Consider the following 13162-nt stretch of genomic DNA (forward strand, 5'->3'; position numbering starts at 1 on the left):
CATTTGGGATTTTCTTGGCAAAGATACTGGAGTGGTTTGCCCTTTTCTTTTCCAGCTCATTTTACAGATGGAGAAACTGAGGCAAACAAAGTTGTGGGATTTGTCCTGGATCACACAGTAAATGTCTGAGGCCAGATTTGAACTCAGAAAAAAATGACAAATCTTTCTGACTTCAGGCCTAGTGCTCTATCCACTGTACCACCTAGCTACAAAGTTTTAAAGGTGATGTTGCTGGTCCTTTATTTTTTAGCAGTCCAACAAAAATAACTTGAAAACCAGTCTTTGAAAATAGTGTTAATCATCCATGCTTCCTTATATGACTCCTAAAGAAAGGGAAGCAATAGATGGCCATTGCCTTTTGGAGCTTGAGGATTTCAGGACCAATAAACAAGCTTTGGTTTTAATTTAAAATCCTTTTTCTTAGTTACTTCCAAATAAAAGAGTTAGGTGAATTCTTAAACATTAAATCAAGGTTGAATTTTTTCCATCTTAGTAAAGTAAGACCTGGAAGGCAACTTTTTTTTTTCCCAGAATAAGCATGTTTCATTCACATTTTTAAAAATGTGTTGATCAGTATATCCACTTTCTTTATTTTCTTTAAAACATGAAGATATATAGTTGGTGCATCTTAATATGCAATGGCCACCTCTTAGATAATTTTGATATTATGCAATTGAACTGATTTTGAAAGCTACTGACCCAACCTATAGTTGCAATAAAAAAAAATAGTTGCAAAATATAATTTTATCACTAGCTATTTTATTTCCATTCTTTTTTTGCTGCTTTAAATAAACCTGGAGTTTTTGTTTGAATTGCTGCTCTCTTAGGAAGAAAGATTTTTTTTTATGGCAATCCTCAATCCAAACAGCTAAAACACACTCTGTTTCTATCATTGTGACACTTTATTCCTTGCAAACCATAAAAAGCTGATGCAACTTGCCTTTTCTTTTCTTTCCTTTTATCTTATTTTATATCATATGTCCAGTCATTTCAATATCTTCCATTTTAAGGTTACTATGACCATTTTCATACAATTCACTTTTTTGTTCAAATGTAGTAAGGAGCTTCTATTTTGCATGTGTTGGCAATATTTCCACTTGAAGTATTCTTCCTTTTTACATTTTAAGTAAATCAACACATTCATTGATAATATGGCACATTACATCCACTCCACTCAGAATCCTCAACTAGTTTGGAGGTAAGTTAAATTTTAGCTTAAATTAAATGGGACCATTTATCATTTTATAACTCACAATAATTCAAATTCCACATTGCTCAAACACATTAATTGGGGCCTAGCTACATTCAAGTAGATCTGTGATCTTGATGACATGGATATACCTCACCAAAAGATCCTAGATCATTTGTACTGTTCCCTACTGTTTATCAAGAGGACCCACTCAACATGCTAGAGGACTTTTATATATTTACACACACACACACACACACACACACAGTTCTTAATTGAAAACTGGATGACCTGAAAATTCTATAAAAAACTAGAGCTGAATTGCTTTTTTTTTTACAACACTTTATAAGGTATTTCACAGATCCCTCCTCATTGATTTGATTCTGGAGTCTCAAAGAAGTTTTCAATTCTAGCTTTCTAGCTTCCTCATCTGTAAAATGGGAATGATGCTTCCCAGGTTATGGTGTGGACCAAACAAGATAATAATTGTAAATTGTTTATCATAAATATTAGCTATTACAATTATTACTCTATTTTCTCCTATTTCTTCTGAGATTTGGGTTACTGACTTTCTCCCCTTTCTACATCTCATTTCCTAGTTATGTGACTCTGGACAAGTCACTTCACCTCTTGTATGACTCAATTTTCTCAACTATAAAATGGGGATAATGCCTAATGCTGATGTATCAAATGAGTTAATAATTGGAAAGTGCCAGTTCTGGCACATACTATATACAGTTTAGCTATTATCAGCATCTGTCGGTCTCAATTTTCTTAACTATGAAATGGGGATAACCTCCCAAAGTAGTTGTGAGGATCAAATGACAATGTGAACGTGCTCTGCATGGTACATGGCACATCATAAGAACTTTAAAAATATTAGTTATTATTTATTATCCCATTCCATCCCATATCTTCTGAGTCTTGGCTTAGTGATTATCTCTCCAACCTACAAATTCTTTTCTATTGGTCCCTTCCCCTCTTCCTGCAAAAAAAAAAAAGAAAGAAAGAAAGAAAGAAAGAAAGAAAAGAAAGAAAGAAAGAAAAGGGGGAAAAAAGGCTTTTCCTTGAGACTTCCAAACTGCTTTACTCCTTTTGGTCCCTCCACCTCTAATATTCTAGAAGTCATCTAGTCCTTTGTCCTCTTCTGCCAGCTCCGTCCTCTAGCTCCTTCCTCCACTCTCGTGCTATCATCTGTGCCTTCAATAGGAGATGAAGAGCCGGAGGAAGAAGCGGGTCCAGATAACCCAGAGACCTAGGGCAGGACAGAAGTCAGAGGAGGAGCAGAAAGTGCCCCGGGGCCTCCGGGACCGCAATCCCGGGGTGCGGGCATCAGAACAGAGTTGGAGTCTGAGTAGGGATAGAGCGCAGAGGACCCCGGACCAGGGGAGGGGAAAGGAGGGCCCTTTCCAACCCACCTGCTGGGGAGAGGACCCATGAGCGTCTTACAAGCTATGGGCTGCCAGAGGAAGAAGGGGAAGCGAAAAGGGAGTCAGGTGCAAGCTCTCCCTCGGCCTCCCGCAGAGAGAGGCGGGAGCATGCGCGCCAGAAGCGGCCGAGGGGGCGGCTCCCCACCCTCCCCTCCCCCTCCCCCAGTCCGCCCCTCCGCCCCTTCCCCACCCCAGGACTTCGACTCGGCTGCATTGGCTCGCAGAGTTCCAGCTGCTCCTCGGGTCGCGGCCCCGCCCGGCTTGTCACGGAGCCCGGAGCTGGAGCTGCGGGGTGGGGGTAAGGAGGGAGCTAGCTCTAGAGCCATGTGGGATGGTCCTGAGGGCGCGTGTGCGAGAGCCGGGTAGCGCGCGGGGGGGGGGGGGGGGTGTTGTATGAGGGGGAGAGACCTAGGGAGGTCGGGGAGGGAGGAAGAAGGAGGAGGAAGGAAAGTGCCCCGCGAGGTGCGTGGCGGGTAGCCGGGCGTGCTGGGAGGGTTGGGGGTCGCGGTGCTGGTTAATTTCATTTCACCCTTTTGCTCTTTTTCTTTCTCTTTCTCTTTCGGAGGACGCGGGACATGGTGCCGTGGCCTCCCCGCACTCACGCTGGGGGCACTTGGCTGTCCCCACTTTGCTTGCACTTTGGACGGGGCGCAACTGCAGCTGCTGCGGCGGCAGCGGCGGCGCCAGCTGCAGCATCCGCGGTTGCCTCCCCGCAGACTCGGGGCGCAGCGGAGCTTTGGGGGGCCCGGGGTGGTGGGGGTGGATGTGAAAGTTGCTGGCTACCGCGATCATTTGCATGTGGAGGAACCCATAAGACCTCAATCTTCTGTAGTGGTGGATAGGATAATGGAGAAAACAGGGGACCGATTTTTTTTCAGGGTGGAGGGGTGTGAGAAGACCTTTCTCGGTTCCAGGTTGATCAAGTGCTCCCAGGATTTTTATCCGCGTGTGCCTTTTGTTTCCCCGTGGGGATGTCCGTATTTCTGTGCCTACTCCTTCGCTCCCTCCTCCTGGCACAAGTGGTGGGCCAGGGTCGTTCAGTTTCTTCTTGAGACCTCCGATCGCCAGCTCCCTTCCCACCTTCCTCCCATCCCATCTCTTTCTCTTCCTCTCCTAACTTCGGTTTGGCCTCCTTTGGAAGTTGAACCCACTGGAGGGACTCAGAGGACAGAAGTTATGTTAATAATTTTTCACTTTTCGTTTCTTTTGGTGGGGGGAAACCCCTTAGCTTGGGGACAACTCATTGTCTTCTCCATCACCCTTGGCTTCTTCTGTTGTCAGCTAGGGTGAGATAAGTAAAGCCAAACCTGGAACTTAGAACTGGACGTTTTATCTGAGCCTGTGTGTCTATTATCTACTTTGTTTGAAAACTTTCCCCTCAATGAGTCCATTGGCCTTATTATTGCCTTTGAGATCGTCACACCCCTTTGCTGATGACTAAGTTTGACCTATTACTTGATAAAAAGAGAAAGAAAAAAATACCTGTACTTCCCCTCCCTACCCAAAGGAAAGCACCTGCTATTCTTATGATGATATATGTATGATGTTTGGTGAAATCAGTATCTGAACATTCAGTTAGTAATCTAGTGTTTGGGAAAATCAATTTCAAGAGTTTGTTGAAATTATAGTCATTCAGCTAATTAAGGATGTGATGAAATTAGTTTCTGATTATTAGTCAATAATCAAGTGTTGGTGAAATCATGGTCATTCAGTCAGTTATTAAGGACTTGGTGAAATCTAAGTCTGGTCATTAAATCAATAATCAAGAGTTTGGTAAAATCAGCATGTGGTCATTCAATCAATAATCAAGGATTTAGTGAAATCAATTTCTGGTCTTTCAGTCAATAATTAGGTGTTTTGGTGTCAGCCTACTCCAGGCTTCACATAATTTAAATGCAGAGGTATTGTCCTTGTTTTGAGGACTTCTTGGTCCTTGATCATATCTCCACATTTGTTTTGTCATAGATAATGGTCAGAATCTTTGCAGAAGCTCATTTTGCAGAAGCTCATTTCCAACCAGTTTGTTGGTCTCATAGGTATACATACCTTTTGATGCTCCAACTCAGGAAAAGGCTTACCTCATTTTACAGATAAGGAAACTGAGACTGGGAGAGAAGTGACTCCTTCTGTGTCTCTGAAAGCTAATGAGTCCCAGCTTGGAGATTAGAATCCCAGTTTACAGAGTTCTGGGTGTGTACTCTTTTCCTTATGCTTCCTGCTTCTTTAAGGAATATGCTATACAATCCCAGCATAAAATGCAAATTAAACAAACAAGGCTTATTTGATTACAAGGCTTATTTGATTATTATTTCCTTGAGTATTTAAAAACTTTTCTTCCAAAATGAATTTTTAAAAAAAATTATTTTTGATTTTTTTTTGTCTTTACATATTTTTCATTTTGGAATCTCTCCCCTTCCCATGAAGTTAACTTCCTTGTAAGAACAAATAAGAAAAAAGAAAAAGAAAAAAAGAGGGAGAAAACCATTTCAGCAAAACCAACCAGCATGTTAATCATGTCTGACAGTATTTGCAGTATTTCACACCATAGTCCCTCACTTCCAAAGAAGGAAGGCAGAAGTTTTTCTCAGCTCTTCTAGGGTCAAACTTGGTCATTACACAAAGTTTAGGTTTTTTATGGTGACTTTCAGTTATATGATTTGCACCCTATATATTGTTTTCCTGGTTTTACTTCTTTCACTCTGTATTAATTCGTATAAGTCTTTCTATTTAGAAGTGGATGGATAGAATCATACAGAACTTTATTCATTTTTCAGATAAGGACCCCAGGTCCTGACCCAGGCCTAGGAGTTTGCAAACTAAGGTCACATAGGCAATACACATCTAAAGATTTGAATTCCGGTCTTCTGACTCCAAAGTGAACACTTTCTCCTCAGATATAGTCTATAAGCCTCACATTATTCATATTCACACATAACTCATATTAGCAGGGGGAAGATTTCTGAGAGAAATAGGATTTGTGAGGTTCAGTAGTTTTTGGCCCGAAAGAAGGGTTTAATTGTTTTGGACAGAGGCATTCACTAAGGTAGTTTTTTTGTTTTTGTTTTTTTCCTGTGCAAGGAGGATTTGCAACAGTGTGATAGGATGCTTATTTTCATAGAAATATAGCTTACTTAGTACAGGAAGCTGGAGACCTGGTGGAGGTGATAGGATTGGGGTAGAAAAACTGGGGTGGGAAGGAGGTGCTTGATTGGACTTTGGTTTTTGACCTAAGCAGAGTGTCAGTAGTTTGGGGAATATTCTAACCAGTTTTGGTTGTGATGTGTTTAATGTGAAGAAACATTGACTGTGTTCATTTGGGGATTGTTTGTATATTAGGCTTTTGATTGATTTGCCTAGACCTGGAAGCAGCAAGAGCTTGAGAATGTTAGTTAAGCAATGACAATGAGTGAATTCCAATTTCAGGTATCAGAGGTTGTATATAGTATTTCAAAGTGATTCGCTGTTAATGCTTTGACCTTTGGGATTCTGAAATTATTTGCTTCCTTTCTTGCTAAATTTACTGTCACCTTTCCTGGATTTTCCCTCTCCACCAACTAAATTGAGGTATTCCTCAAAATTCAGGTCTTGACTTTCTTTTCTTTTTTATTAGGTCATTCTTAGCTGTTTTATATATTGTCATTTCCTTGTCTTTTAATCCCAGAGTTACTTAATTCTAGTCTTAGCTTTTTGCCTTGAGTTCCTTCCTTCCTTCCTTCCTTCCTTCCTTCCTTCCTTCCTTCCTTCCTTCCTTCCTTCCTTCCTTCCTTCCTTCCTTCCTTCCTTCCTTCCTTCCTTCCTTCCTTCCTTCCTTCCTTCCTTCCTTCCTTCCTTCCTTCCTTCCTTCCTTCCTTCCTTCCTTCCTTCCTTCTTTCCTCCCTCCCTCCCTCCCTCCCTCCCTCTCTCCCATTTTAGAATTAAAGATTTAGAATTAAGGCAGAAGCAGCATAAGGGGTTAAGTGATCACACAGCTAGGAAGTCTTTGAGGTCAAATTTGAACCCATCTCTAGACCTGACTTTCAATCCCCTGAGCCTTCTCCTTTTTCTTGAGATTAGAATCCCTATGTCAGACTACCTAGTGGACAGCTACATTCCAAAAAGCATGTAATAACATTCAGTTTGTACAAAACTGAATTTATTATCTGCTGCCCCCCCCCCCTTCTACTCTCCTTGTGCCTTCTTTCTCCGGATTTTTTATCCCCAAGGGGTATAATATACTACTCTTCTCCCAGTCCCTCAGCTGGAGACCTCTGACATCTCCCTTATACCCACCAGGAGTCAGGCCCCCAGTCCTGATTGGATTTAGTCTGCACTATCTCAGGCACCTGCCCCCTCTTTTCTATTTCTACTGCCACTGATCAAGTTTATTGCAGTGGACTCCTCCTGGTTGCCATGCCTCCAGTCTTCTTGCTCTAAACTCTCCTACACATGCCTTTGCCAGATTAATTTTCCTGACATACAGCTCAGATTGTTTGTATGCTCAGAACCCATAAGCCAAGCTGTTGCTTATGGGATAAAGTCCAGACCAGTAGCATCTTAAAGGAAGGAGATGGAGAGCAGGAAGGGATCTTGAGATGATCTAGTCCTGACCTCTCCTGGGAAAACTGAGGCCCAGGACAGTTAGGTGGTTCAGTGGAGAGAGCGCTGGGCCTGGATTTAGGAAGACTGGCCTCACACTCTTACCACTTGTGCAATCTTGAGTCTTAACCCTGTTTGCCTCAGTTTTCACATCAGTAAAATGAGCGGGGGAGGGAAATGGCAAAATATTCCATTATCTTTGCTAAGAAAACCCCAGGTAGGATCACAGACAATTGGATATGACTGAAACAACTGAACAAAAACAAAAACTGAGGCCCGGGAGGTTTAAATAACTTTTCAAGTTTATGCACCCGATAAGTGGCTAAGCCAGAATTTAAAGGAAATGTTCCAGTTCCTTTGATTCTAAATCCTTTGCTTTTTTAAAAAATAAAAATAAAAAACTCTCACAGTCTGTTTTAGAATCAGTACTATGTATTGGTTCCAAGGCAGAAGATTGTGCGGAGTAGGTAATTGGGTTAAGTGACTTGCCCAGGGTCACACAGCTAGGAAGTATCTGAGGCCAGATTTGAACCTGGGACTTCCCATATCTGGGCCTGGCGCTCAATCTACTGAGCTCCCCAACCAGATGCTCCCTAAGAGGACGGTTTTTAATAAGAAGCCAGTTTTTGGCATTGTCAAAAGTAGCACTGGTTGGGGGCAGCTGGGTGGCTCAGTTGAGAGAGAGCTAGGACCAGAAGATGGGAGGTCCTAGGTTCAAATTTGGCCTCAGACACTTCCCAACTGTGTGACCCTGGGCAAGTCACTTGACCCCCATTGCCTAGGCCTTACCACTCTTCTGTCTTGGAACCAATACACTGTATTGATTCCAAGAGGGAAGGGAAGTGTTAAAAAAAAAAAGTATCACTGATCAAAGACCTTGTGATTTGACTAGAATTCACTGTAGCATTTTTTAGGCCAGAAGTTATACTTAACAGTTTTATCTTAAGGAGCTTGCGTGCTACTGAGATGCTTAGAAAACTAGATCCAGAGTTGAGGAGATAGGAGTTCAGATTTGGCCTTAGGAGCTGACTAGATCATGAGTAACTTCTGCCTCAGTTTCTTCATTGGTAAAATAAAGATAACAGTAGCACTTACCTCCTAGAGTTGTTATGATCTCTCCCTTTCTTTCTTTCCTTCCCTTTTTACCGCTCTGTCTCTCTCTTTCTCTGTCTCTCCTTCCCTCTTTACCTCTCTCTGTCTCTGTCTCTTTCTCTTTCCTTCCCTCTTTTACCTCTGTCTCTGTCTTTCTGTCTGTCTCTGCCTCTGTCTCTCTTTCCTTCCCTCTTTACCTCTTTTTATGTCTCTCTTGTTCTTTACTTCCCTCTTTACCTCTTTGTCTCTCTTTCCTGTCCTCTTTATCTTTCTTTCTTCCTCCCTCTTGCCCTCCCTCTACCTCTTTCTTTCCTTCCCTCTTTATCTTTCTCTCCCCTCTCCCTCTGCCCCCCTCCTTTCACCCTCTTTCTCTTCCCCCTTTCTCTCCCTCTCTGTCTCTCTGTTCTGTCTCTCCTCCCACCCCTCTCCCCATGTAGACTACTTATTAGACTTGTGTTCAGGAGGTGGGTATAATATGAAAAGTAGGGTAAACAACTAGAACTCATTTCAACAATATTTGCTATATTAAATATTTATTGAGTTAACAATATTTAAAAGTAGGTTTCCACTCCACATTAAAAAAAAAAAAGTCAAATGGAAGACATCCTCCAGCGAAGCTGCTGCTTGCCTACACAGGCTTGGCCCCTTTTTACCCCTCTTTTACTGAGGATCTAATGCTTTCTAGCCTCCTTTTCGAATTCAAGGCACAAAGTATGAGTGAAACCAAGCTTGTGTGCTTCCTTGGATTATCCGTCTTCTCTCTATTTTTTTTTTTATAACCCTTACCTTCCGTCTTGGAGTCAATACTGTGTATTGGCTCCAAGGCAGAAGAGTGGTAAGGGCTAGGCAATGGGGGTCAAGTGACTTGCCCAGGGTCACACATCTAGGAAGTGTCTGAGGTCGGATTTGAACCCAGGACCTCCCGTCTCTAGGCTTGGCTCTCAATCCATTGAGCTACCTACCCAGCTGCCCCCTTCTCTATATTTTTGATAATATTTGTAAAGTGTTTTGCCAACCTTAAAACTATTATTATTGGAGGCAGTTAAGCCTTGGGGCAGAGAACAGGGCTGAGATGTAGCAACCAAATACCATCATATATAGAAAAGGGCCTTGTGGCAATATAAACATCACGCTTCATGCTGATTTGCTAAATGAGTTAAATGGCCCAAATATGACCTTATAGGTTACATGTGATACCTTTGGGTGGTTTGGAGAAAATTGGTTTGTTCCTAGGCAGGACTTTATTGTTCTTTGTTCTTGTCAGAGTTAATGGTTCCAATTGTTTCAAATGGTCATTTGAAACAATAGATCTGCAAATAATACAAACCAAGTGCAATTGGGCATGTGACCAAAACAACACATAGATTAGAACCTGACAACTGGCCTTAACACAGAATTTAGACTTTTTCCATATGGGTTTAGTAATGGTTAAAGTACTAATTGGACCTCAAGATTAGCGTCACTTGTGGGATTAACTGGCAAATATAAGAATTTACACATGTTGATCAGAGTTTTCTAAATGCAAATATAGCAAGCTCTTTAACAAAAATGATTCTGAAAGGCTAGTATTCTTGATTGCGTAAAACAAAGAAAAAAGAATATAGATAGTGGTTCTTTTTCATTTTTTCTCTTTTTTTCCTATCCCCAAGGAACAGATTTTGTCATCATCCCTCAGCCTGTGGCACAGGGCATTTTGTTGGCTGCATTTGGGACAGCTCTGATCTATTCTGAGTCCTGTATTCCCTAGAGAAGTATAAAACCAGCCACAAACTTTAGGCATTTAGTTTTTATTGATTTAGAAGAAAAGGATATTTTTGGAGGAGGCTAGGTTGGTTTAGTGGATGGAGAACCAGGTCCAGAGGCAAGCTCAGACACTTCTAGCTGTGTGACTCTGGGCAAGGCACTTAATCTCCATTGCCTAATGTCTTACAGTTGTTCTGCCTTGGAACCAATACTTAGTAATGATTCCAGGATAGAAGGTAAGGGTTAAAAAAAAAAAGATATTTTTAAAAAAATCAGATTTGGTCTTTTGTGATATAATTTTCTAAAGTGTATTTGAAGGAAGGGTTGTTTTTCATATTACTTAAAAAAAAAAAGGTCCTTCACTTTAATCTTAGAATCAACACTAAGTGTCAGTTCCAAGGCTGAAGAGCCATGAGGGCTAGGCAGTTGGGGTTAAGTAACTTGCCCAGAATAACACAGGTAGGAAGTGTCTGAAGTGAGATTTGAACCAAGGACCTCTTGTCTCTGGGCCTTTATATTTCTACTGAACTATTCAGCTGTCCATCACATTTACTTTTGTGTAAATTATTAAAACACTCAATAGATCATGTTCTGTCATGTCTATAGAAATTAGTTTTTAGACATATGGTTACAACCTACCTAGCTAGCTCATAGAATATTTTATACACTCTTAGAACGAAAGGCAACCTTACTTTCTAGCATATCTATATGCTATATTAGAGCTTAGAATGAGCTAGAGAGGGCCATAATTTAGAAGGCAAGATGGCACCATGGCCAGAATGTTGGGCTTGGCATCAGGATGGCTTGAGTTCATATTCCACTAATTAGGGGTGACTGCCTCAGTTTCAGATCAGACTCAGTTTCTTCATCTGTAAAATAGGGATAATAAGAGCACTACCTCACTGAGCTGAGATATAACTGGCAAAAGTTCTTTGCAAACCTTAAATTGCTCTGTAAATGCTACCTGTTGTTATTAACTCCTTCATTTTATAGTTGAAGAAACAGACCCAGAGATATAAAGTGACTTGTTTAAGAGCTTGCCATGGTCAATGAAAACAGTTCTATATACTTAGGTATGTTGTTGGACAGCTAGGTGGCCCAGAGAGTAGAGCACTAGACTTGGAATCCAGAAGTTTCCTCTTTAGGAGTTCAAATCCTGCCTCAGATACTTCCTAGCTGTGTGACCCTGGACAAGTCACTTAACCCTGTTTGCTTCAGTGTCCTCATCTGTGAAATGAAGGAGAAGGAAACAGCCAACCACTCTAGTGTCTTTGCCAAGAAAAATTTAAATGGGATTATGGAAATAACTCCTGAAAACAAGTGAACAACACATTGTGGGCCCCATCTGTTAATTCTGCTTACTAATAGCAGCACCAACATTAGAACTCAAAGCCAAATAATGAATTCTGTAGAGGAAGTTCTGGCCCCCTTCAATTAATTTTAACAACTTCATATTGAGGAACAGATGAAAAACAGTGTTGAGGATGAATGAATGAAAATGCCTTTGTTTTAAGCACTTAGGGGCCCAATGCTAAGTAAGGTCTGGAGATGCAATTAAAAAGCTGACGTGGTGGCTGTCTTCAGGAAGCTGACTTCCTAACCAGGAAAGGAGCCAGCGGGAAGGGGATGGAGGAGGACATTTCGGTTGTGACTGGTGGGCGGGACTGGGGCTTGGACAAATGGATGGATGGGCCCCATACAGGAATAATGGTGGAAAGACAGTTAATGGCAGAATGGTGGTTCTGTGTATCATGGATACGCACATTCTGAATGGAGCCCTAGAGCATTTTGTCTCTGGCCTCCCACAGTAGTGGCAATGTTGATTTAGAGGGCAGGGTCCGAGCTGGTTTGTCTGGTGAGTACCTGGGCCTGCCTGCCAGGCAAGGCAGGATTTTGTAGGGTCCTGGATCCTGCCTCTTGGAACCTTGGATGGTTTCTATTGAAATGTCCTGCATCTTGGTAACAGCCTACTCTTTCAGTCCAGTACCTGGTAATTTATACACTTGATGGCCCCGTTTATCTAAAAACTACTGAAGTTTGAGATTGGTGATTGTCTTTTTCAAGGAGATTTTGCTGACTTTTTAACAAAGAATACATAGTAAACACTTTGATGTAACAGGCCAGATCTGATCCACTTTTGGTAGCTCAGTATTAGAAAGAGGAAGCAAATGGAGGGAAGTTTAGTGGCCATGTGGATAGAGAGCCAAGTTTTAGAGATGAGAGGTCCTGGGTTCAGGCTCTTCCTAGCTGTGTAACTATCTGGGTAAGTCACTTAACCCCCATTGCCTAGTCTTTATCATTCTTCTGCCTTGGAACTGATACACAGTATTGATTCTAAGACAGAAGGTAAAGGTTTAAAAAAAAAAAAAAGGAAGCATGTGTATAGTGGAAAGATCACTGGATTTATGGTATACACATTGGATTTTATTAGTCAGTTAACTTTGGAAAAATTACTTAAAGTCTCTGGATCTCAGAAAGAAGAGAAGACTAGATATCTATTTCTTAGGGTTTGGGGAAAGATCTAAGAACAGGAAGAGTGAAGCCCTTTTTAAACCAGAAAGGGATATGCAAATAAACCCTTTTTCCCACCAATTTCTCATTGTAATCATACTTGGAGAAAGATAGAAATGTCTTTTCTCTTTGCCTTGTGCTAAATAATATCCTTGAGGGTTAGTGCCCTGTAGTTGAAGGGACTTTTGTATCCAGAGAAACCACAATTTTAATTCTACCCTAGATAACTTTACCAGCTGTGTGACCCTGAGCAAGGCAGTCAGCCTTTTTGAATATATATCCTCTTCTGAGCAAGGCAGTCAGCCTTTTTGAATATATATCCTCTTCTGTGAAGTAGGATTATCCATTATCTAGAGTAAGGATGAACACAAATTAAAATAATGTATATAGATAAAGGCCCTTGGCCTGGGGTCAGGAAGACTGAATTCAAAGGCATCCTCAGACACTAATTGTGAGACCCTGAGAAAGTCACTTTATCCTATTTGTAATTTGGAGGAGGAAATGGCAAACCACTCCAGTATCTTTGCCAAGAAAACTCCAAATGGGTTCACAGAAGAGTTGGAAAAGACCAAACAAAAATTTGTAAGTTTTAAAACCCTAACTATAGGGTCAGCTAGGTAAC

The 13162-nt window shown here is 41.4% G+C and overlaps 1 protein-coding gene across 3 annotated transcripts in view; it reads left to right on the forward strand.

Annotated features, from left to right (window-relative positions):
- Positions 1-2800: 2800 nt before the first annotated feature.
- L3MBTL4 (L3MBTL histone methyl-lysine binding protein 4) overlaps positions 2801-13162 on the forward strand; it is a 598737-nt gene continuing 588375 nt past the window's right edge. For 2 of the 3 annotated variants that reach the window (XM_056823686.1, XM_056823687.1), the window contains exon 1: positions 2811-2917. The gene's annotated coding sequence lies outside the window, so the exon portion shown is untranslated. Of the gene's footprint in view, positions 2918-13162 lie in introns of all 3 variants that reach the window. The other variant, XM_007487689.3, reaches the window with a different exon arrangement.

The sequence above is a fragment of the Monodelphis domestica genome, chromosome 3 (genome assembly GCF_027887165.1).
Source record: "Monodelphis domestica isolate mMonDom1 chromosome 3, mMonDom1.pri, whole genome shotgun sequence".
In the NCBI taxonomy this organism is placed as follows: Eukaryota; Metazoa; Chordata; class Mammalia; order Didelphimorphia; family Didelphidae; genus Monodelphis; species Monodelphis domestica.